The following is a 21,682-nucleotide window of genomic DNA, read 5'->3' as shown; positions in this document are numbered from 1 at the left end:
CATTAAAAGAATTTTCGTCTCGTCATTGTTACATTGTTTATCGTGTCCCGGAGGCTAGAGAAAGCATCTCGTTCATTAAAAAATGGCGCGATTCCGCTGCATAATCGCAAAGCAAAAGTCGAGTTTTTTCACCCACCTGCAGCCGCGAGTGGCAGCCGAAGTTAACTACGGCGAAATGGTTACGTGACCTCGCTCGGCTTTAAGCTGCAGCATAACGCCCGCTAATGACAGCAGAGAGAGGCAGAGTAAGCGTTCTCCGAGGGAGCACACGGGAAGCTACGCGGCACCCCGGATTACGTCACTAGGAGGGGGACCAGGTGTGACCCTGAAGATTGGGAGTGAGTTGAGGGGTGCCAGAAAAGTCAATATCTCTTCCTTTTCTTTTTTTTTTTTTTTACACAACAACTAGGAGACGCAGGTGAAATCGGTTTTCTGTTCTTTACTTCACATGTGTCAAAGGGCAACTTCCACAACTTTTTCACCGAAGTCTGGGGATCGTTGCCCCCCCCCCCCCCCCCCCCTCCCTTAGATAATTAAAGTCCTGGTTGGGATGCTAGCTTTTTTATGGGAATATTTTACTTTCTTCTTGGGTTCTTAGGCACTCAAAATTACGACAGTTATTCCATAGGACATTCCTGTTCAAGAAAAAAAAACGCCGATGAGAGAATTAGAAGAGTATAATTTTAAGTAATTTTGTCAAAACTGTTCGATTACCACTCTCTTGCAAATTGAGTGTCATTGGGCTCTTTCCAGGTTCCGATATATTAAGGCCTGCCTCACTACAACAAAACAAGTTTATGTTTGTTACAAAACATACATTGAAGGTGTATAGTTGCACGTCTAAGTTTTGCCAGATTTCGTGGCGAGTTGCTTACGTTCACCACTGCGATTCTTTGCTCGTAGGGATCTACCGTGTTGAGGTTCTGGTCTCCAACCACAACGATATAGTTTGACGGAGACTTGTAGCCACTGAAAAACAAGCAAACAAACAAATCAAGAGCCGAAAAGTTGCAGTATGCTCTGGAAGTTCGATGGGTTTCCACATTTCTACTAAAATGAAATATACTGACTTCTCTTATCGCGGCCCCAACCATAATACCGGTGGCAGCCGTGCTAACGCTCCTGTTTTGCGGTGCCAATGTCCCGTCTGTGTGCAGGCCACGTATTTCGTTCTCTTTGCAAATAAATGGCCAATCCTTCATCAGTGTCTTAGTGCAAAATGTGACATGCAATTGTCAAAATGGAACACACAATAAACAAACAGGAAGTGCAAGCTTTTTTTATATATCTTCAAATACATGGCTCTACTCATTACAAGTTTCTCGACTTGTACTGCATCCAAGTCGCTTTCTTATTTTTTAGTGGACAGATGAAGTACTCGTGTGGTTTTGTATTAACGTTTCTTTCTTAATTACTACACTCACCATTTTTTTTTAATATTTATTCAAAATTGACTGTTTTTATACGATTTGGATGTGTCGGAACTAAGTTCCTGAGCTCAGTTTTTGCAGTGTCGTTTGAAGTTTGAAGTAACTCAGTTTTTGAAGCGTCGTAGCTCAGTTAAGTTTCGTATGTCACGGTCACTTTGTCATGATCGTACACCGCTGATTTTGACTTTTGGCTGTTTGGTAAAACTTTGACCCATTCGATGAAATACGGTTTATTCATCTGCATATTTTCGACCATATATATATATATATATATATATATATATATATATATATATATATCAGTGTGTCGAACCGAAAAAAATACGGGTTCGGTTACGGTTCAGGTTCAGGTAAATTTATTTTGTTCTGGTTCAGTTCCGGTTCGATTAACTCGATCCGCGAACCGGTTCGCGAACCGGTTCGGGGCGCTGAACCGGTTCGCGAACCGGTTCGGAAATTATAAATGACAAATTGCAACATCAAATAAATTACAAATAAAACATCTGAAATCAGCACATACGAAACAGGATACATCGTAGTGTAAGGCTCAGGGATTTTTACCAGGAATGGTTTCTTTATGTGCACTCAAAGGTTACCTCACCGACGTTTACGCATTCGGACTTCATCTAATTGGGTCCGACGCAGTAGCTGTAAAATCCGCGACCTCCTTACAAACCCACTTACAAGTAGCACTCGCTAACTATCCCGCCACCTCGGCGTGTAAGCAATCGAAGGAACAGTGGGGAGAAAATACAGCTTTCTTTATTTGAACTAGCCTTCGGTAACTCAAATTAGACCCTTAAAGAAGTTTTCATTAAACAAGATACGGAATATGAAAAACACTTCACCGAACGCAACGCCAGAAAGACGTAATAGGATAAATATTAAAATAGAAGAGTTCGCTGTCTCCCAAGTATGTTAGCATCTAAGTGCCTATACGAAACCGGATGCATTATTATCGAACTTCACAGTCTTTTCTTTTCTCATTCCGATGGAAGCAAGCTTCAAGAACTCGCGCGTTCTAGAAACGTGTTACGAAATGAGCACACAGCAGCATTTAGGATTTACGAGATTGTAGGAAAATGAAATCCCGTGACGCGATTTTTTCTTTTTTTTTTTTTTTTTTTGCACAGCCTTCCAATTCTTTTTTTTTCCGTGCAAGCAGCGACCAGCGCAATACTGATTCCTATGTCAAGATTCATGGATGCAGCGTTTGTCAAGATTCATGGATGCAGCGTTTATATTCCTAAGACTGAGTGGAGAAGAAAAATATGTAAGCGAGCTGTGTGTCAGTTGACGGCACTTAAAAAACATATGGCATTGATAGCACATTCATTGTCAACAGCGCGTGGCCGAACCGTTTTTATATGAGCCAGCAACCGTTATTTCTTTTCCGGTTCAGTTCCGGTTCGGGTTCATCGCGATAACAATATAACGGTTCGGGTTCGGGTTCAGTTCCGGAAAAAATACCGGTTCGGTTCCGGTTTTCGGTTCGGTTCGGTTCCGGTTCGACACCCTGATATATATATATATATATATATAGGGTGTTTCAGAGGACGCAGGCCAAATCGCTCCTGCGAAAACTGCTTATCGCAGGGCCCATTTAAGGAAATTATTAACGTCCGGGAAAATTAAGTTGTCAATTATTTTTGCGTAATTAACTTTTTTTAATATTGTGTTTAAGGGCATGGTTTAAATTAGGGTATTGCTCAGCATCATCGAAAACCACTAAATGAACAAACTGCAAAACAATAGAGGGCACGCGAAGCATTTTACGGCTTTCTGAAAAACCGCACAAATTCGACAGGTTTTTAAAGGGACAAATGAAGGCAATTCCGGATATCTTTTTCGTCGATTGAATTGGGTTCCAGGCACGTCTCAGGCCAGGTTGCCCAAATTTCAGCAGAAACCGGCACTTGTGTGCCGCGCAAATCAATTAGACAGTCGCGGTATTAATCATACCGGGATCGACTGGGGCGACGCCTCGAGAGTTGCGGGAGAAGCCAGGAGAAGCGGAGCTCGCGTGACCGATGCGGGGCCAAGAAGGGCGACCTCACAAGAGACGCGTCAGCGATTGGTCAAAACGAGAAACGTGCACGTTTTTCGTTTCGCGAACTAAAACATTACGTTTTGGTTCGCGATTTTTAGAAATACTGTTCTAATTTCCGCTTGTATAACCATCAAAAGTATAAATCGGACCGAAAATGGTTACTAAACCGTAAATAAAGCAGCATAATTGTTGTTTTCTTTGCTACGCTGGACGCGAAACGCCCAACGAGCAACTATGGGCACTTCGGCATGCGGGCCGCTCGTTACCGGCTGGGCGGTCTCCTTCGGGTCAAGGTGGAGGCCGCCGCACACGAACTCCCGTTCCGTTTGTTTTGAGTCACTGAACGGAAGCTCGAACTCGCTCCCGAGAGCGGCATTGCCGTTCCTGTTGACAGATTCTACGAAACGACCGTGCCACAGCGCTGCTATAACCCACCGAGGTAACCAGAGTCTCGATCTCCTAAATACTACCGATACCGACTATTGACACTTGACGTCACTCCCTACGTCACCTCCGTTTTCGGAGGCACAAAAACGAGAATGGAGATTGTGCAGTTTCGGTTTCTTTACTTCTTTCGTAGACACCAAAATGCGCGTCACAAATGTCTACGAAAAATTGGGCAGCATGCTATGTTCCCAAGAAGCATAAAAACACCATTTAAAAAAATTAAATAAAATTGTCTTCATTGTCTTTTTAAGTTTTGGTCTGTTATCGGAGCGCATCTTCGCCCCGACGGCACCGCGCCCCGTGGAGAGATAGTGCAACTAACCTCTGCTGCGCTGCCATCGCGCGACGCAGCAGAGTCTGCATGGTTGCACTATCTCTCCACGGGGCGCGGTGCTGCCGCGGCCGAGATGCGCTCCGATAGCAAACCGAAATTTAAAAACCCGTCAATTGGTGCGGTTTATCAGAAAGCCGTACAATGCTTGGCATGCCTTCTATCGTTCTGCAATTTCTTGATTTAATGTTTTTCGATGATGCTGAACAATTTTCTAATTTAAACCATGCCCTTAAACAAAATATTAAAAAGTTAATTACGCGAAAATAATTAACAACTTAATTATCCCTGACTTTAATAATTTTCTTAAATGGGCCTCTGGCCCAGGGCCAAAACGCCACAAGCTTTTTTTTGTTGTTGCGATGAGTAGTTTTCGCAGGAGCGATTTGGCCTGCGTTCTCTGAAAAACCCTGTATATATATATATATATATATATAGAGAGAGAGAGAGAGAGAAAGAGAGAGAGAGAGCGCAAGAGAGATGGCATACAAGTCTTGTATGTTATCTCCTGTCGAAACCGAGCCTCTCGCCGAGCCCCGCTCCTCTGGTTGTTTGTTCTTCCGCGAGAGGGCGAGCAGCGGGCTGGAGTAACGAATACTCAATCTTCATTCCTCCTTTGATTACGGCTAATAAAAAAAACAGCTGTTGACAAGGTTCAGATGTCGGGTCAAGAAAGTTTCTAGAACTCTCTAACACAAGGAAAGGATTAATATAAAAAAAAATGCGGCTTCTCAAAGAAGGGTTATACTGCGCACTGACAAATTTTGAGCATCCAACTTACTTCAGAGCACATGAGTGAGCCATGCATTACGGAGTTTTCGTAGATCCTTTCCGCCGTCCCGCAACGCTTTCCGCAACCCGCTACGAGATCTGGAAATCTGCAGGCAAGTCTAGCGACGCGCACGCGTGATAGCGGCGTCTCCGTTGCAGAGGACGTAGCGGAGGGCGAAAAACGGTGTACGGAAACTTCCTAATCGCTGCGATCTAGAAAGAGATCTGGGTGAATGACGAAACTTAAATTAGGTTTAAACACACACAAAACAAAAATAAAAAGAAACAGTATGCGTAGTGATATACTCAGCAATGAGTTTCAGCATGTGCAATGTCGCAGCTGACTAATTTTTTTTTTTTTTTTTTTTTTAAGTCTACGAATAAGTCGTTTTGGTGGCTTCGAGGCCAGAGCGCCGGCCTATGGATCCCCATGTGGCGGGTTCGAATCCCGGCCGAGGTGCCTCCAAGGCTGACGGAGGCTTATTGCGAAGAAGGCGCTGTGTAGCCGAGCTTTCGGTTGCACGTCAAAAGATCCCCAGGTGGTCGAAACCAATCCTCAGTCCTCCGCTGGGGTGCGCCAGATAACCATCGTTGGTTTGGCACGTAAAACTCCCAAATTTAACTTTTTTAGGTCTACAGATAGCTTCAACGACCTCCCGCCGTAGATTGTGGTGATTGACTCTCCGAATAAGTGCTTTCCGAAAAGGTAAGAGTTTTGATATACTGAGATTTAGACAACTCCTTAAGGGGGAGGAGATTTCGTAAAAATTAACTGGCTTCCACCTGAAATGAAGCGTAGCCCGCGCCCTCAAAGCGACCGGTGGCAGCTGAAAAAACAAAAAAAAAAATCCGTCAAGTCTGGGAACCTTGACCATACGAATCTGTCAATATTCCCCACCTCGGGGACTTCCCCCGAATCTCATTATGTCAAATCCTTCACGACTGCGGTGGCTATGATGAAGACTTGTGGAAACTGTTAACATCTGCTTGCTCTACTGACCTGCCAACTCATGGTTAGCTCAGTTGGTAGAGCCCTAGCCATTAACCTGGGAGAGGCCCCGGAATCGAATCCCAGACCAGGCGGATTTTGTCGGCGTCCACAAGTCAGTCGCCTGGAGGACGTGAGCTGAGTCCCATTTCAGCTGTAAGCCAATTTATTTGAATCTATCTGAAATCCTGTCCGATCAGACGCGCGACTCACTCTAGGATGCAGTGCGCCGCGGTGTCGACGTATTGCTTGTTGATGATGGAACCGCCGCAGATGTGGCCCAGATCCGTGTTCGGGAGCTGGATGAGGTGGAGGGAGATCTGCCAGGGGAACTCGAGCGGTGTGGCCGCCGTCCCACCCACGATTTGTGCGGTGCCACCCTGGACACTCCCGCTGGCAGCAGACCCTCGGACTCCACACACTTTATTATAGGGGAAAACAATGAAAGACGTTTGATGAACTGTAATGCCGAACTAGAGCGCAGCTCTTGAGGAGGAGGATGGGAGGGTACAGAGGGGAGAGTAATCCCCTCCTCCTCTCCTGCTCCCATCCCATTTAAAGGGGTAGTGAAACGAAATTTTAGCGCCGATCTTGTTGCATAAATATGGGCTAGGGACAGGCACCACCTCGGAAATATAAATATTGCGCTGTAAAACACAGGAGAACTAATTTTAAACATAATTAAACGATTTCAAATTCTCATCTGGTGGATGGGGGGAAGTTCTCGTGACATCACTTGTGCCAAAATAGCAGCGCCGTTCTGCGGCAATACGGCGTGCCGGCAGAATTCGCCTAGGCCTGAACGCGTTTGCAAAGCCTTGGTGGAGAAAGCCAAAGCGTAGTTGGCCACAGTGAGCTCGTTCTCGTTGCGGCTCTTTGCACGACACGGCCCGAGCATGCTTCTGGCACGGCCGGTATTAGTTGCTGCGAGTCGCGAGCTGCAAGCCGACGTTAAAAAGGATATGTTTGAACTACGAGGGTGTCAGCAAGAGCCACGCAAATGCAAAATACCTGTTCACACTCGGAGCGGACATGCGCGTTTGATCGAAGTGCTGGATTCGCTCTGTTAGACCGCGTTTCGGTAAGCGCTTCTGGACCGATGTTTTACGATTGCAACTCGATACTGATATGACACTCGGCAAAGAAAGGTTAGACCGACATCGCGTAGCTCCCACGAACTGCTATAGCTCGACACTGACGTAGCGTCGAGTCAGAATAAAAATAGCATACTAATAACAGAGTGTACATACCGAGTTGCCAAGGTAATCCGTATGGCGTTTATTTGAGTTCTATATCACACAAAACAAGGAGATAGAATCAATGAGAGTCCCTTTTCGACGACAGCGTTCGTCACCGCTGTCTCGGAAAACAAGGAGATCGAGATGACAAGGGGAAAATATTGACCTCTGAAATTTAGTTCAGGGATCAAACTACTCATCTGGTAAGGGTCCACAAGGGTCGCGCGGGCATATTCCATTCAGCAGGCCAGCCGGTCATGGACAGACGGTCTTGACCAAGGACCGCCGGAGCAACGGTGCGCCGAGTCGATGTTGCTGCTAGGCCTACTATATTCTGACGAGCTCGCTCGGTCGGCAGAATCGTGGTTGTTGTAGCTCTTCTCGTGTGTTTGTCGATCCTGTGTTCTTGATTGTCGTGGTCTGTTTTAACTTAAGTACTCCTTCCTTTTTTCTTGCTGGTTGAAGTCGGGACGCACGAGAAGAGCACGAAGAAAAATAAATGTCCGTTGGTGGCCGATACCAAGTAACTGAGCGACGCTGTCGGCCTTGTTGATTTGATCGTAAAAAGTGCGTAAGACAGCTTCGGAGCTGTCGTAGGATTCTGTCGTAACCTGCGCAAAGGTTACGACAATTTCGTTTTGAGAGCACGGGTTTTCTCTCAAATTTGTCGTACGCACTTTTTTCGTCGTGAATTCGCTTTGAGAGTCCGGCCTCAGAGCTGGTTTTGTCAGTGCTGCCGTGGTTGCCGACTTGCCGTGGTCCCGTGGTGCAGCGTGCGTGCAGCCCTTGCACATCTCAAACGGCCACGTTGTCACAGGTCGTAAATCGTCGACGCGCCACCAAGTGGCAACGCTCGTAACCACAACATTCACGCCGTAGCCTCTCCCGACCGGCACAAGTGACGTCACGAATGCGCCCAATATCCCAAGACGCATCGCGCTCTCCGATGGCCGATTTTTGAGCGCGCGCCCAATCGGGCCCATCAGGGTGAAAAATATAGCCATCCGTTCAAAATACAAACGCGCGATTATGATTTATGAATATCATTGATCATATTGAACCTATTTCTGACCATAATAGGTGTATTTCAAGTTTCGCTTCAGTATCCCTTTAATGGAAAGTTTTCGCTACATTTCCCGTAAAATTCAGCGGAAAAATGTTTACTAAATTCAGCGGAAAAATTTCCCACTAAATTTAGCGGGCAATTTTTTACACTAAATTTAGGGGTCAAATATTTTCACTAAATTTAGCGGAGAAAGGTTTCCGCTAATCTAGCGGGGGATTTTTTCGCTAAATCTAGCGGGGAATTTTTTTCCGCTACATTTAGCAAAAAATTGTTTCACTAAACTTAGCGGGGAAATTTTTCCGCTAAATTTAGCGAGACATTTTTTTCGCTAAATTTAGCGGGAAAATCTGTCCGCTAAATATAGCGGGGAAACTTTTGCGTTAAATTTAGCGGAAACTTTTTTCGGTCACATTTAGCGGAAAAAAATGTCCTCCTCCTACTTCCTCGTGACGTCACACGTGACATCAAATGTGACGTCAATATGGGAAACATCCCATAATGCAACGCGCGGTTACTCCAACGCCGACGGCAGCACTCGTTTCCGGCTTGAGCGGGCGTTCAAGGGCTGCCCTCAAAAATGCCATATTCACACCAAACTGAGTAGAACTCGTTCAAGGCGTGTACACTTTACGACGTACTTATCGCCGAGGCAACAACCGCACTTTTAACACATAATGTTGTTTTATGAGAAAATGGTCATCCACGAGCGTCATTGACGAGCATTACACGACATTAAGGTTATGTATAAAACAATTTCAAAGAACACAAAGTGTGCTCCAATTGACAGAGGTAGCTGTTGCGTTGAGGAAGCGCATATTGAAGGAGATATGTTTTTAGCCAGTTTTTTCAGCCAGCTAGAAATAAACTGCGGCCAGTTGCAGCTTATTTCTAGGACACAACAAGACACAGGTTGTTGTTGTTTTTTATTTTGCTTAGTGTTTAGTATTAAATATCGGCCGCCGAAGTTACCTCCCTTCAAGTGGAGTGTTTAGATGAACCACGGAAACGGCTTGAAGTCCATGGTCATAGCATGAGAGTTTGTGCAACGGAAGTTCTTCTTTTAACAGGGAACTCGCCAACGAGGAACCCAGGTGCTCTCAAAAAGTGTCACATTTTCTTTAATTGGACTGGAATCGTTTTTTGTGACCCTTTGATAAGCGCGAGTGAAAACTGATTTGATATAAACAGCAACTAAAAACCGGCACCGCCACTGAAAAAAAATATTTTGATAAAAAATGTATTTCGCATATGTTTTGCAATACTTTCTTTTTCTCCTGAGCACATTTTTTTAACTACCTTAAGGAAATAAAAAGATGTTTTTTTTTTTTACCTGCGCAATGCGCAGGTAAAAAAGAGCACAAGCTAGAGATCTTGAATATAGAGGCGGTGAGGATGGTCGTCGGCCTACCCAGATTCACCCCGATAGGCGAGCCTCACAAGCACTCAAGAATCAATGCTTCGTAAGATAGGGCAGATATCCATCGCATTGCCCAAGTTCAGTCACTCGAATGAACCAGACTCGGAAGAGCCATCCTCAAGCTGCTTGGCAGTTCGCATGCCCCATAGCGGTCACTCTCCCCCCATTTCCTTGGGAGGACGAGGCAGTTACGGGTCACCACCCCACAAAGCAGAACGTGGACAAAGATCAGAAGAGCAACAACGCGGCCAAGAAGCACGCGGAATCCGTTCGTGACGTCCGTCCCGTGTCAAGAAAGGTGCACGTCTACAGCGACGCAGCAGTCAGGGAAGACAGAGGAAAAGGCCTTAAAACACAGGGCAAGAAGGGGCTTGCAATTTGGAAGAACCACTCGAACAAAGCTGAAGCTTTGTTTGAGTGGCTGAAGCTCCAAACTCTTGTGCATACACACGAACTCTTATAGCCTCGTCCCACTACAGCGACAAACACCGATTTTTGTTTGACGACACCACAGAGTTCCGTGTCGCCGATGCTGTCCTGCTGCAACGAACAACGCCCGCGACAATCGCCGACACGCGCCGACAAACGATCGACGACGGACGAGCTCTTGTCTGTCGTTGGACTTGAAGCGCAGCAAGCAGTTCCACTGAGGAACATGTCTCGGACGCAAACTTATCCTCCTCGCCCGCTTGTGCCTTATGTTGCCTTCCTTCCAACCCTTCCTCCCGTTCCTCCCGTGGCTCGCTCCGCCGCTCGACATTCAAAGAAACCCTTTGCGGCCACTACTCGTTCCCGCAGTTCCGGTCCCTCGATTGCGCCTAAGCGGTCGTGGGCGCGGCTTGCTTGCTGGCGCCGGGCGGTCGTGCTGCGAAAGGGAATTTGCTGTGGCTGGTTTTTCTCGCGAAAACTTGGTGCGTAAGATGGTGCTTCAACACACCAAAATCAACGCCCCTGCATTAGGATGGTTACACTCATATTCGAGAGCTGACCAAAGTAAGACCGCTCACCACGAAGTAAGACAGGACATTCCGCGGCAAGCCATTCCGGCAGACGAGAGACTTGTCATCGCGTTCTGTGACAATCGGGATACCGTATTGTCCTCCAAAAAACGCCTGCCCTCGATCATTCGGATATGAGATTACCGGCGTCCTCAAAATCGGCGTGAAATTCCGTGGCGCTCACCTAGAATTTTTTGAACGACCCAAAAAAGGAACGATTCGGGTATTCTAGTTCGGAAAAAGTTTGGCGTCGATTGTGACGACTGTTTGCAGAAAGTCGCCAGCGGCAAATGAAGAAAAGCAGAAGCTTTAATCAAGAAATAAAGTAATCGTCTCCACTTTCGCCGTGTTTGTCGGCTCGTTTTATGCACAAAGAGCAAAACACGAAGACTGCGTCGCCAGACTCAGTTTGTCTGTGTATTTTGAAGTGCTTTGTTGACAGCTCCAGTCCCACTAGGAAACAAGTTTCCTTGTCCCCGTGTCCTACGCGTCGTGTCCGCGAAGTGGGACGGCGGACTCCGACAAACAGGCTATCTGTCGGTGTCGTGTGTTGCTCGTTGTCGTGTGTCGCTGTCGTTTGTTGCTGCCTGTCGTTCTAGTGGGACGCGGCTATAAGCAGGCCGCAGACACGTCCCCCACAAGACGCCGAAAAACGTCAGGCAAGAGAAAAAGCTTTTAAATCCAGAGGAGTATAAGTAACCATCTCCTGGGTCCCGTGCAATACCGGGATCGAAAGGAACGAGAAAGCTCACGAGCCCCGCGCGGGAGCCCGTTCCTTTTTTTACGGCCCCGCAACAGACCAGAGCGCGAATTTCGACTTCCCTCCGCCAGCAAGAATCCAAGAAGCCTACGATGGCTGCCAGAAGAGGATGACCCACTAGCGAACGGATATGGTAGGCGGTTTACCGTGCGATCCCTGAGCCTTTGAACCGGTATGGCCGCCTCCACGGCAGTCCGGCCCCAATTCTAGGGACACAAGCTCAAGAGCATGCCGATGACGGATCCTGCAGTCGATGCGCAAGTGGGCAACAAGCTACAAACGCACACCATCTTATCCTACCGCTGGAAACTGAGCCGGACGCGGGAAAAAGCGGTCTGGAAGCTGCCACCCATGAGATGCGCCCATCCTCTTTTCGGGATTAGACACACTTGGAGGCAGTGCTGGGCAGAGATACTCGAAAAAGTATTCGGGAATACAAATACTGAGATACATGTGTTTTAAGGCCAAAATACAGATGTCGAGATACGTTTTGTCTTTTATGCAACGGGATATCCCTGAGATACTTCCGCAATAACGGCGCAAGAGTATTCCAGAGTACAGGTACAGATACCCATAGAAATACATTTGTTCCTGAGCTGTGCTACGTGGAGAGGGTGAAGTCCGTGGCGAGTGCGAAAGGTAATTTAGGCTTGTGCTCCTCTTTTTGTGCCATTTTATGCACTGCCCATTACCTCGAACTCTTTATCTATCATTAATTCTGCTAAAAAAAACATGTCACCCCCGTTGAACCGCATAGCTACATGAACGGCAAAGACTGCGTACCAGGCTTGACAAAAGGCGTCTGCCCAAAATGAACCCTGTTTGGCCATGAAGGCGCATCTCAAACCGTCACATTATAAGGTTCTGAGTCACCCATAGTGTAGGGAGATTAGACAACAGGGCCGTACTTTTTCTCCACTCAACTCCTTTACAGCGCTCGTTCCGCTAACTTGGAAAGAGTGGAGGGCTATGTGAGACGAGCTGATTTTAGGAAACATGATTACGCATTGAAGACGGGGACATTTTTCCTATGTCCCTGTCTCCAAAGCGCAATCATGTTTTCTAACGTACCATACCAACTTGCCCAACAATCAGGACTTGTCAAGCTGATACTGTTTTTTTTTTGCAGAAAACCTTCTTTAGATCACTTTTTTTATTATTGTTGGTGATTGAGATGGATCATTCTATAAGGCAGGTTTATATTATAAATTCCGAAGCAAGTTGCACCAAACATGTTTTTATCCTTTAAGTTTATCTTAAAAGGGCAACAAATGTAACGAGATGCCTAAGTCAGGCAAAGCATCGCGATACAAGCGATACATCTTAAATGTAATTCCCTACTGAGATGCAAATACATTTTAGAAATTATCTCGATACAGACATACACATACTCAAAAGCATTTCCAAGATATTATTGCGATACTGCCCAGCCCTACTTGGGAGGCGCGCCGGAGTTTCGCAGAGGTGTCTGGAACTTCCCATCGCCCTCTTACCCACTGTCTCTTTGATGTCAGGAGTCAAGGGATAAGATTAAGAAAGGTGGGGCAGCATGTATCAGCGTGACTTCAATTCATCTACTTGACAAGGAACGTGCCCTCCTCAATGACGCGGCCTGGCATCGGGTGTATATAAGTGACAAAACAGTTAGGGCGCAGGCGAACTGGTGTAGGTTTACCATTTTGTTAGACCACCTGAGACTAGGTGGAAGAAGCACGACGACGTTGTGTTTTTTCCACCCAGTCTCAGGTGGTCTAGCAAAATGATATAAGTGACGTTTTATGTAATAAAATCAGTTGTTAGTAGCGCACTGTGGTGTCTAATTCTTGTCTTTGTGTCCCTGTGGTTTGAGCGCTAGAATGTATTCCAAATTCCAAAACCAACTAGCCCAACAATCTACTCTAATGAGATAATCCTTTGAATAAAGATACGTTTAATGATAATAATCTTGATTAATAGACTCTTAACAATTTGTGCTACACGTGCATAAGAATAAACAACAAAAGGTGACGAAGCTGTCGTGACAAAAAGAATCTTTCACTTACCAGGAGTGGACGACAGCGCCTTCCCCACCAGAGCCGACAGAAAAACCAAGATTGTCGTGGCTACCATAGCGCCAAACTTAAAAAAAAATGGGTTGACTTTTGAATTGGTCCGAAATTTAGAAATAGGACTTCAACAAAGCTGCAGGTGTATATTGAACGCACGTGCAATGAAAGAGAAAAGCATGCATCGAAGTCGATGGGGCATATGGTCTTGTTATGTATTCGTGTTGCTATATAATTTTCCAGGCGAAAAAACGCCATGTCATATGTTTTTTTGTGTTTGTTTTTTCTTGTACATTTGTTGCCGTTGTTCAAGGATGTCAAAGGTACCCGTCAGAGTGCTTGTATCCGGTAGCGTGGGGGCTTGAGTAGGAAACAGATGTCAGAAAAACAAAATATTAGGAGGTTGTAAACAACACTATTTTTCTGCTGCACGTGCTTAAAAAAAATATTGAAAAAGCAAACTTACCTTCACAGCGTCGTGCGACATGTTCATTACGAAATCTTTCCACCGACAGTCTGTTGTTTCAATACCAGGAATATGACAACGAAGACACATTACTGATCATAGATAGCGGAAAGTGTGCGCGTTGGAAAACATCAGAATGACGTAGGGCATCTGCTCTCTTCCACAAGCACCGCAAACTAAACGCCAACGCCGTGGTTGTCTGTTTTTATTGAGGCGAAAGCCTTATATGTCCCGCTACGCGAAAAGGCGTCGGTGTTGTGCCCGAAAGATGGCCATAAAAATACGTCATGAAGCACGCGCCGCTCAAGGTCAGAGCGGACGCAGCTCAAATATAAAACACAAAGAAAAGCACAGCAACACAGAAGCTTCGTCACGGAAGCCGTGGAACCGGCGGGGAAAAAAAAGCAAGCCCCGCTCAAGGTCAAAGCGGACGCGCTTTAGAAAGAAAACACAAAGAAAGGCACAGCAACGCAGATGCTTCGTCACGTGATATGTAATGCCGGCGGGGGTGCCACACCTGCGTAGTTGGGGAGCGTGATGTCACCGCCGGACCCGCGGGATTATAATGCTTTCGCATTCCTACACGTAAGCAGTCTTAAGTGTCTTCGGCGTGTTATTTTACTTGGTACGACAAAATCGCCGAGTCGTACCACGCGAGACACTGCCATCAAGTTTGTTCGCTTCGTTGATGTGGCGTCGATAAATATGCACTGGCGACGCGGAAGTCGCGAGATTTTTATGATTTGCATAGGCCCAACGTGAACAAAAATTGTGTACTCTTTCTGTGCTTAACCTCGTTGCATGTACACTCGTGAACGATATGAAGGAGAACAGCCCTCTTCTTGATTTTGACGCTCCTGCAATTTTTGGAACAAGCTCTGTTCCAGTAGAGGGCTAGAACGCAAAGTTTAGACCCCAAGCCACGTACAATTTGAGACGTTGAGAGTTAATATAGCTTTAGGGAGCCGTCAAACAGGCAAGAAACCAGGTAAGGTGTTCATTTTCATATTGCCGGCAGGTGTACATGTACAGTGCTAATCACACTTGTCTATAACGCGCGAGCGTGCGGCTTTCTCCGGGGAGCGCTAGACTGGTGGCATTCGCGGAAACTAAGCTAGTCACGTGGCACAACATGGAACGGTCCGCTCGAGGGGCGTCGTCCTGCCCACTCTATCAGCTGGCGTCGAACGCGGAAGGCTGCTCGCACGTTTTTTACAAACATCATTGCTCGAACAATAAAGACACTAAAGCATGAAGGCGTATCAAGAATGTCGTCATCAAAAAACAAATATATATCATAAAGCACTTTACTTTTATCGCTTATCAAGCTGATAGAGTGGGCAGGACACCCCTCGAGCGGACAGTTCCGTGTTGCGCCACGTGACTAGCTTAGTTTCCGCGAATGCCACCAGTCCAGCGCTCCCCGGAGAAAGCCGCCCGCTCGCGCGTTATAGACAAGTGTGATTAGCACTGTACATACGTCGCTCAGAGCTCGGACACTGAAATCAACACCTTCTAAGCTGCGAGGCAGTGGGGCTGACTTTTTCATGTCATCGAAAAAGGCAAACGCAGGGCACAAATTGAACGGTGGGTGCCTCGCCAACGTTCGGCTCAAATCGGTCTCCTCGCTGATTCAGCACGTTTCACAGCCAAAAGCCACTGTCGCCACGTCCGTACATCATACAACAGATACGGTGCGTTTGCTGCAGACATAATAGGGAGTTTTTGGCAGTGGTACGGCGTTCCTAAGAACGGTGTTCCTGAAACGCGTTTCTTTTAGGAGGAACGAAGGAACGCCGCCGTTTTATTTCGCATCGGTGGAACTGGTTACATTTTTACGGGAACGGAAAAAGGAACGGCGTTCTTTTTTTTTCGCCCATCAAAGTTATTTTTATTATACATTTATGAGGAAAATTGTTAAAGTATAAAAATAATATATTTACAAACAGGGATGGGCAAAATACATGCAAATATGTATCGAAATACAAATACAAAATACTTCGTCAAAAATTTATTTAATTACAAATCTAGTTACATTTCCAAAAAAATCATTTAAGTACAAAATACAAATACAACCAAATCTATTTAGTCTCCTCCAAATACTTTTCCAAATACATTCCTCAAAATTTGCGTCAGCGACTTCAGGGCACCTGCAACGGGTTTCTGGGTCTCTCATTTTAATTTTGCATCGCACACTCGGGAGTTAGTGTGCGATGCTCTAGTAACGTAATAGAAATATAATCACAAAAATATGTAATCAGCTTGGACGTAACAGGAGAAAAAAGTTCAGAGCTTCAAGCAGCTTCTTTTGTCGATTACTTTTTGGTATAGACCAACAAAGAACCGAGGCGACCAAGACGCGCACCACTAGATAGAGAATTTTTTATTGTTGCAACTCGCACCAGTTACGAGAATCTGGACGACCCTCGCATTTAGAATGTTCCAGGCAAAAATATGGATGGAAATCAGGCTGGAAAGCATCACAAGTTGTCACAGGCACTTATTTAACTAGTCCGCTAGTGAACGTCGATTTCGTCACTATTCTTGCCCTGGACTAGCACCGTAATCATAAAGTCACTAAACGCTTGTGCTTGTTTGAGAAGCACTGCATTCGGTGCAGAACGTAGTTTTCTTCGTGCTCTGGACAGTGACAATAAATTTGAGGGATGTATTTTCGTCCACAAAATAGTATTTAGTTACAATCGTATTTGAAATACCGACGTTTTAGTATTGAAATACACACGTCAACTACATTACCCAATTTGTAATTAAATACAAATGCAAAATACACAAAGTATTTTAAATAAGTATTTCAAACACTTGTATTTGAAATACTGCCCATCCCTGTTTACAAAGAACAGTACCTCGTTAACTTTTTGGTTACTTACCTTAGGGTTTATTTTCTGCGGTCCTCGCTTGGTGACAGTCGGGTGCAGGAGAGCTAATAGACATGAATCCTTTTTTCGGTGCCCGAGACTTCGGTACAAAAACTAAATTTTTAGTCGGAGGAGCAGACAGAGACAGAGGGTCGTTTCGAACTTAGCTACTTTCTTTGCTTCCACAAATCCTGGTACACCCAGAAACCTAAGGGCAACTACAGTCATCACTGAACTTCCACCAAGAAGACCTACAGTTACAACAAAAGAACAAGTTACCAGACATCGAACTCAACCTTGCATTCCGAACATTGGTCACTTAAAAGATACAGAAAGATTGTTCTTAAATCCTTCTCACCTTGTCCCCCACCTTCAAACTGAACATCGAATTCAATCTTTACGAAGACGGAATAGTAGTTTTCGAGACTGACCTTCCGAAAACCTTACCCTCTTCACTTGCTTGTCTTGCGGCCAGCAACATCGCGAAGCAACTGTTGTTAAGTTTGAACCAGGGACTTTGTTAGATTGAAATGTGTGAAGTTGTTTCAAAAAGTCCTTCCAATGTGAAGTAACAGTACATCTGGCTCGTCTGAAGTGCCCACCGCAAACATGGATATGGTTAAAAGCTGAGATTTTTAAAGGTGAATACATCAACAAATGACAACCTGCTTCCGCTTGTTTTCTTCCCCTGGTGATCTTCCATCACGACATTGAAATTCGTATGTTCCCACTTGATGGGATACATAAAACAAAATTCCTCGATCTAAATAAATATGGTAATTAGCAAAATACCAATGTAACGTATGTGTAACGATACGTTAAATTTTGTTTGCTGCAACGGGAACGAGTTCCTTTTTCCCATATGGAACTTGTAACGGACTGATTTTAGGGAACCGTTTTTGCCCATCCCATAAGGTACGATGGGCCGTCTGGTACGAACTGCGCATGCGCGAGTCTTCTGCGGTTCCGCATGCGCAGTTTGTACCCGAGGGCCCATCGTGCCGTAGGGGATGTGCAAAACCGGTTCTTTAAAGCTCTATACCGCCTACAGACTGTCTTCGGTATGTTGTCGTAGCGGTTTGGCCACGTCTCGAGAGAACCAGACTGGCCAAAGCACCGCTAGGTACGACCAGCTTTTTCTCACTCTACAGCATCGCGCACAGGTAGCTCCTGCGGAACGCAGACGCGATTCGTTTCACACAAATTTCCAGCCTCTTCACGCTTTTTTTCTGCGAGCACAATGGGAAGTTTGTGATCGAAGAGACGCCAGTGAGAGAAGAGAGTAATGGTTGGAGTGCGAAGCTATAGACCTTTTCTGTGTACTTTCGTCCCCAGCCGTATCCCAGGCGTATCCGGTATGGGCGACGGAAAAATACTAAAACGTGTCAACCTGTAACCAGTAAAAAATAAGGGAGAGGCAAAAGAAGAATGTGTGATGGTTACGCTTGTATCCTAAGTGTCTTCTACTGGCGTGGCGACGGCAAAACAGTGTTTTCGCCGATACTGGATGTGACGACAATTCAAGATGGAGGCGCCCTCGAAGAAAGTGTCTATAGACCCCTTTCGGAATTTCGGCAACACTAAAAAAAAAATTAGCCGGAATAGTGAAGCATCTAGCAACATTGGGTGATCGCCGCCATTACGCAGGGTTCGACTCGTTCGACCGGTCGGCGTGCAGCATAGCCGCCGTAGCGTTTTGAGCTATGGCTTGTGCGGGTGTTTTCCCGATCACCTGTTGGTCTAATGATCTATCGATACTGCCACATATAAGTGACAGGGATGTGGAGCAGTTTTACAGGAGCCAGTCAGGCACAGACCGGTGCACGGAAAGAAGCTACAACTTCTTCGTCGAAGCATGCATATGTGGTCCCCACATCGACAAGGGCTAACTACTCACGGAATAGGCAAGTTCTTTCTTGTTTTGTTGTGATTTTCTTTAGTAACATTCCATAATTTGAATACAGTTAATCATAGTGATCGCGCTTTTAGCGTCCGAACGACCCGGTATTCTGCCCCCGTCGTGAGCTTGCCGTTCGGTGACAGCCGAGAACTCGCTCGTTTCGTTTTTCGTACCCCTCCAATAACCTTACGACCACGTACCATTAACTGCAAAAGGTGCCTCACGAGTCACAGCCTTGAGTGTTCAAGAAATCGCAATCGCAAATCGTACAGAACAGCAGAAAAGGTTGCAGGGGTGGGTGACAGGCGGCATTTTAAATTCCTTCCTCGGTAACCTTTTGAAGACTAAAGGCCCGTTCACACTCTTGCGACTGCTTGCGAACTCTTAAACCTGGGTTCCTTAAAACTTCTTAAACCAGAGAACACACTGGCGCCATCTATTGGGAAGCAGTGTAAACTCGGCGGTCCGGCATATTTTTTTTTTATTTCTCGCGCAATATCCTTTCTTTTTTGACTCGAAAAACTTTTGTCAATGTTATAAACGAGCCTTTCTATGGGTGTTACGCACATTTGACCTCGGAAATCCCGCAAAACCTTCGCTTTTGTGAAATGCAGTTCTAGGGTCACCGCATAGATGGCGCCACAATGTCAGTGTGTTCCCTCATTCTAGAAACATTTAAGAAGTTGTAAGAGATCTCGTCTCTCTCAGTCGTACTCGGTCGCAAGAGTGTGAACGGGCCTTAAGAAGTTAAGCGGTTTGTGGCATTCCTCACAAAGCTACAGAGTAGACTTTCCAGAACCACTGATGTATTGGGTTTATTTCACGGCGTTTGTGAACGTACCACGTTGGTTTGAACCCACTCTAAATGTGACATTGCAAAAAAAAAAAAAAAAAAAAAAGTGTGCTGGAGCTGATTTGTATTTGCACAGAAAATATGCACAGCTCTTTGGAGTGTAAAACCGGTGCATAATTTTTTTTTATCCCATTCAGTGCAGGAAGTTTCTTCATCAAGGGTTTCTGCTACCGAAGCAAGAAGAAGACCCAGGATTACAATTGAACAACATACAATGTCTTCAGGACTAACAACCGTTGAACAAAATAACAATTGTTGAACATGCTCTAAACACCAACTCTTTGGCTGCATACTCACAAATTTCCAAACTGATTAGTAGCGTAACGTCCCTAAACGTCTAGCGGTACGGCCTTGGCACTCTGTTCAGGCCACCACTCCAAAAGTTCCCACGATCGCAAGGCGGGTTCGAGTGATCTTCATATTCGGTGTACACTGCATTTAGTCTGTAAACCCCCTCCAGCCGACGTCTGTTTTCTGGGAAACTCTTTACCGGCGTTAGTAAAGGAAACGAACTTGTGAAAGAAGTAATCATGCATCTACCTGCCGAACAAGTACCTAAAATGGCCTCGGTTGCAGTGAAGAAGCACTCAAGGAGGGAGCCGCTCGCGCATGCGAGCCGCGCACTGAACCGGTACCTCTCTAGTTAAAGACGGGGCGCGACACACGGCCACATTACTACAACATACAATCGTTTGCGATGCTTCCGCTTACGGAGGATAAGAGCATTTTCTTGGCTAACCCGCGAAAGATTTGTAAACAACACGAGGACTCGGTTTTTCTTTTTGAACACTTTAGAACTTGTCTGACACGTACCTTTTTTCCGTCTCCGTCAACATATCTATCCTGCGTACACAAAGGTACACAGCAATGCGGTGGCATATTGATGCGGCGCACGCGGACTTGGACTCAAAGTGTAAGCAGCACCGTTCTAGGCGGTAAGATGCAGGCGGTTCTGGCGGGACCCCTGCGTGATGGCGGCGGAGCTAGTTGCAGTTGCGTGCAACAGGTGGCGCTCTACTTCGAAAGGGGTCTATAATGGTGGCAGGAGGCACCACCCGAATAAAAAGGTTCAGCTGCAAGCGTTCGAGCTTGAGCGTCAGTGTTGAAGCGATTTATTTTGATAAAGCGTTAATCGAATACTATCGACAAACATGCAGGAGCGCTCACAAATGCCGGCAGGCGCATCAAAATTAATTCAAGATACTAGATTGGAAGTTGCAGTACAACTGTCTCCGCGCCGACTTTACCTGGTGGTGAAAAATAGTTTCTTGACAACGAAATTGCTAAAATAAACCGTATAAGAAATAACAGAAGCTTGTTCCGGTTTGTTCTTGTTTAATTGGAAGTTCTGCTGAGACACAATCTCTCTTGTAGACGGCAGGAAAACGCTTGAGTCGAAATCTAAATTCAACTGAAAAAATAGGAAAGCCCATTTTTATTCTTCGATAATTTATTACGCTCCATTTGAGCCCATTTGAGCCGTTCTCAAAATCGGTACATTTTATAATTTAAAACTCTATTTTGTTTTGCGACTACGGCTTTATGATCTACCACTACGAGACGTACACATACACACTCACTTAAACACATACACACACTCAAACTAACGCTCCGAAACACTCGAACGCTCGCACACAGACACACGTGCATTCGAAAACAGACGGACAAAAATACACAGACACACACACACATACAGGCACATACGCGCGCACATTAACACATCTACAGAGCTACAGATGGCTGCGTATATATCCCATTGTGACGTCAAAGCTTTCACTTTGCGGCGACCTCATCATGAACGTTCCTTTTTTTATCTATTTATTTTATTTTATTCACCTTTTTTTGGTAATGCACGTGGAGCCGTACGCATTTCGCTTCAAAACGACCTACGCAGGAACATCAGACTTCACAACTTTTCTTTTCTTCTTTCTTTTTTATCACTCATATTCGCGGAGTTTGTGATCCTCGATGCCGCTGAATGCCGCCCCTTCCTTCGCGGAGAAGACGCTATCCTTGCTGCTATTGTTTCATCTACCCATCACCTGA

At 45.6% G+C, this 21,682-nt stretch overlaps 1 pseudogene; it reads left to right on the top strand.

Moving 5' to 3' along the window:
• The window catches only part of LOC121838453, a 28,667-nt pseudogene that overhangs the window by 958 nt on the left and 6,027 nt on the right, over positions 1-21,682 (top strand).

The sequence above is a fragment of the Ixodes scapularis genome, unplaced genomic scaffold (assembly GCF_016920785.2).
Source record: "Ixodes scapularis isolate PalLabHiFi unplaced genomic scaffold, ASM1692078v2 PGA_scaffold6__148_contigs__length_123643588, whole genome shotgun sequence".
In the NCBI taxonomy this organism is placed as follows: domain Eukaryota; kingdom Metazoa; phylum Arthropoda; class Arachnida; order Ixodida; family Ixodidae; genus Ixodes; species Ixodes scapularis.
This window is presented reverse-complemented; position numbering and strand designations above follow the sequence as displayed.